Genomic DNA, 4,722 nt, shown 5'->3' on the forward strand with positions numbered 1-4,722 from the left:
TTGCTGATGTCACAGATGCACTACACCAATCCTCGCATCCGTGGTCACATGGCCGTTGTCCCCTGATGCCTTCGGCTTCCATCTAACAGAAACATCAGCAAAATACACATGGAAGTTATGCATGTATTTAAAAAAAAGAAAACAACTATTATTTAAAAAAAAAAAAAAAAAAAAGATTTGGATGCTTTGTATTTCAGGTGTAGTTTTATTTTCTAGGGCATCTATGCAGTTTTACAGAACAGTTTGGAGATAAATTGACTCCTCTATATAACACGTTACACCCTGTAAACAAACGATAGCAGTACATTGACAGCAATCAAAAGTAAATACTGCACAGTGACACGATAAAGTACTGTGTCCTTGTAATCATAACATAAAGCTCACTGAGAATTGAGAGGCGAACAGCTCGGGCTTCCGCCGCTCCCATTTGCAGCCTGAAACAAGATAGAATAGGACAGCCAGTCTTACAAATATAAACCGTTACGCTAGATAATCTTCAAATGTTGCTTTGGAGAGGAACAGAGTGACCTTTTTTCATAGCAGGAAAGACAACGCGCACTATTTTCAAAGACAGAGGAGCTGGGACAAGTCTAGTTTACCGTGTTTGGGAATTTGGAATACCGCACTATGCAATGCTGGGCGTTTTTTTTTTGTTTTTTTTTCTTTACACGCCTCCGGTGCACCTGACAATTTGGTGACAGAAAGTAAACGAGACTTGGTAAAAACAGGTGGAGCGGGTGTTGTAATGTGATTTGGTGGATTCTGCTCTTCGTTGATATGTCTGGTGGGTGCCTTCATATTTCGTAGAAATAAATGAATTGAACACACTTTTATCATCAACTTTACAGCTACCACATACAGTAAGATCATTTATTGTTTGAAGCTGTTGTTACCTTGCATGGCAGGGTAACTGTTAATGAGCTTACCTAAACTGCAGTAACAGGCCACAGGCTCGTCCCATGTGCTTTCCTTAACAAGCTCCTTACGTAAGATGCCAGGATAGGGTCAGAAGTCACGCCAACATGGATTTAGCCAAGGAGCGGAGCGTATAACAACATGAACTGCAGAAGCAGAGAGCTTCGGGATGGTGACAAACTACTGCTGCAGCTTGATGTGGCGCATACAATGCACAAGAGTTGGCTAGCATAGTGTGCGCCTCACAAGTAGCTGCAAACTGAATATATTGCAATAAGTGAATCATGTCAATTAACTGTATTGAATTCAGTCTTCTCCTAATTTTTGTGTTATTCATTCCAAAAGGTCTTTTTTTTAATTTATTTTTTTGAGGTCATCCTGTACTTATGCCTTGCCTTCCTGCATTTGGGTTCACCTTTTTTGCCACCACCACCACAAACCCTTGCAGCTTGTAACAGTTAAGGCTACTTAATTAGAATTTTTTATCTTGCCCTGGCGGCGAGTATTATTTGACAAGACAAGGAGAGGTAGGACTCAGACGCAGGATTGAGGTAGGCCACCAAGGCAACAGGTTTATTTCCGGCCAACAGCTGTCTCCTCTCAAACTGAGAGGAGAACGGGGAGTCAAAAAATGGAGAACTAAAAACGCTCCACTGGGGAGGAAAAAACAGGCAAAAGGGACAGGGGACAACAAAAAGCGCTCCGCTAGGGAGGAAAAAAGGTTCAAGGCACAAGGGGTAACTAAGGGCGCTCCGCTGGGGAGGAAAAGGCACAAAAACAAGGCAAAACAACAAGGCACCGGGAACAAGGACTCGAGGACTGTGGGACGGTTCCATGCACTGAGATGTGTGACACTTCGGCCACGGAGGGGAGAATGCAGCTGGCTTTTATTGTGGCTTGATTGGTGGCAGGTAGTGATAATCATGGGCGGGGACCGGTAATTAGGGAGCGGCAGGAAGGGCAAGTGACCTGGGGTGAGAGGAGAGTTAGACCTTCAAAACAAAATGGGAAACATGGACACAAAAATAAAAGCATGGGCCGTCACGCCGGTGGCGGCGTGACATTATGTCACATTTGAAATGATCAAATGCTAACAGTTAGTTGTTCACACCCGTCACCATGGACGGGCCATAGGGGTCCGTGCCCGCCCACCAAGATGATTGTGCCCGCCCATTTGAGGCATGGATCTCTAAAATGGTTCTCCTTTTTTTTATTATTATATTTTTCCATTCATTCGGTTTAGCACTCTTATATCCGAGTGTCAGTAAACGCAACACAGGTCTCCCGGTGTCGGAGGTATGTTACGTTTGTGTTGGCTACTTCAGTTCATTGCTTCTAATGCTCGCCACTCGCCGAATTGTTCTTGTTTTTCGCTACGGCCAACGGTGGCCGTTTGTACAAGACAACTAAAAAGGGTGACATTGCCAAGTAACGTTTTCAGGCGGCATTCTTGCAAGATGTCACAATATGAAGAAATATTGGTATGGTTTTGTTTGACTGATAGCCTTAGTCTTAGATAGTTTTATCTGCAAGAGCCATCACAGTCATCCTGAAAATAATGCTAGGTATGCCTTACGCTGACTTATACGCATACGCGACAAATATGTCAATGTTGGCGTGCAATACAAGAGTCAGGTACATTTTGTACAAGTGAAACTGCAAGTTTCTGAGGATGCTGGCGCACAACACAAGTGAGGAGGGACATACTACAAACTACTTTCGTGTCGGCAACTAAAGAGTCACTTGGAAAAAGAAAAAAACAACAACTACGGAACCCACATATCATTTGGGCATCTACAATGAGGTAGGATTTTGCTTTCCTTTTTAATTCTGCTGCAGACACCGTTCAAACAGGTGGCCCGTTCCAAGCAATATGTCAGCACATCCGCCCTATTGGATGTGGCAATTGTATTTGCCAGTACATCGGCAAAAATAGTAAGATTGACTTTGAATGGGATAAGATAATCAAAGGTAATAATAATTCCTTATTAATCCAATGAGTTGTGGCTTGATGATCCATCTCCAAGGAAAAACAGAAGGAGTCATCTTTACAAATAGCTTCACTTTGCCTCATCCAATATGGCTGCGGCGTCAACGTACTCACGACGCCACTGCAGTCTACTTTATGTGTGTGTACTGTAAATGCGGTCTATGATAATACTGTCAGCGGGCGCAATTAAATGGATAGATGCACGACAGTGCTACATAAATTTATCCAAATATATTGGGCAAGTTAATGCTGTCAGTATGGTATTCATAATAATTGGGCCCGCCCATGCATTTTATGTGCCCCCCTTAAGCCTGGCTCTGGTGACGGGTTAGGGTTCATACATACAGTATGTTGCCATACAGCAGTGCTTCTCAAATAGTGGGGTCCCCCCCAATCAGGGTTTGACCTCGGGGAACATGCTTTTTCATTTTTTTATTTTTATTATTTTTTTATTTTTTTTTTTTTTACTGTCCTAGAATAAAGTGCAATTGTACCTCCACTACATTAGGGGGCAGTGGCGCTCTCATTATTGGCAGAGTGTGTGCAGGGAGCATTCGCTCGGTGGTGTAGGGGTTTTGTTTGCACTGAGCATGCGCGCTTTGCACACAGCAAAAGAAAAAATCAGCACAAATGATTTTATATATTTTATATAGTGTATATATAAGTTTATATATATATATATATATAACTCCTGTTTTGTTTTTTTAATTGGAGTTGATAAGGAGGCATTAAGTGCTCATTGAAAGGCTCTTATCCTTGAGTGTCAGAACGTATAGCAACATGATTACACACACATACAAGAGATAATAAATCAATAGGCTACAAACAAATTAGCAAATTAAGGAATTTTGAAGCAATTTTAGTAGCAGTTTGGCCTATTTTTTTCCCCCCTGAATAATAGTGCAATATATATGACGTAAGACGCGAACTCCCGCGTTCTGCCACTAGATGGCAGAGTAACACCGACTAAACTAAATTCTTGTACAGCCTGCGGTCATCACAAATACAGTCGTCATACACGTCTTGCACATTACGTTCAGAAAAACCTGTCAAGATATGAATAGTGTGTCTGTGTCACAGGTAAACTTACGCATATTCAATTCTCCTCTTTATTTCGAGCAATTTTATTTTTGATCCAATCTGCGTTCAAGCAGTCAAAAGGTGCTTCAGATTTGCAGGTGGATCAGGAGGTGGCAGTGTTATACACCAGTGAATTAACCAATTGTCTCTGGGTAGAAAAGGCTGAACAAGGCGAACCGTGGTAAGGAGAAACCAGAGCTAAAAAGATGATGTAATCCTTTAAAGGCACATTCACACCCACAAAAAAATATGACCGCGACAGACGACACAAGGTCGTGTTGCGTGACGACCCATTAAAATAAGAATGCGAAGGAGGCAATACGGTTTCAGGGTTACCCATTCTTAAAAATCTAAAAATGTTTGTTTCCGTTTACACAGCCAAACATTATATATGGTAAATGGTCATAAGCAATGGTGAGGTGGGACTAACGCCACACATTTCACCACATTTTTTTGGGATGTTGAAACTACCTTATTGTTATCTGTTTGCATTTTCAATGTATATCAATGTTCATCATATTTTCAAAGTATTTTTTTTATGTAGTGATAAACACAATCCATCCATCTTCTTTAGCATTTGTCCTCATGGGTAAGCTGAAGCCATATCCCATCTGATTTTACGTGAGAACCAACGATAAGACAATTGCTAACCAATAACTGGCCACATATAGACAAGCAACCATTCACACTTAACTTCAGTTATCACTGATGGACAATTTAGTTTTTGGAATGTGGGA

The sequence above is a fragment of the Festucalex cinctus genome, chromosome 1, assembly GCF_051991245.1.
Source record: "Festucalex cinctus isolate MCC-2025b chromosome 1, RoL_Fcin_1.0, whole genome shotgun sequence".
In the NCBI taxonomy this organism is placed as follows: Eukaryota; Metazoa; Chordata; class Actinopteri; order Syngnathiformes; family Syngnathidae; genus Festucalex; species Festucalex cinctus.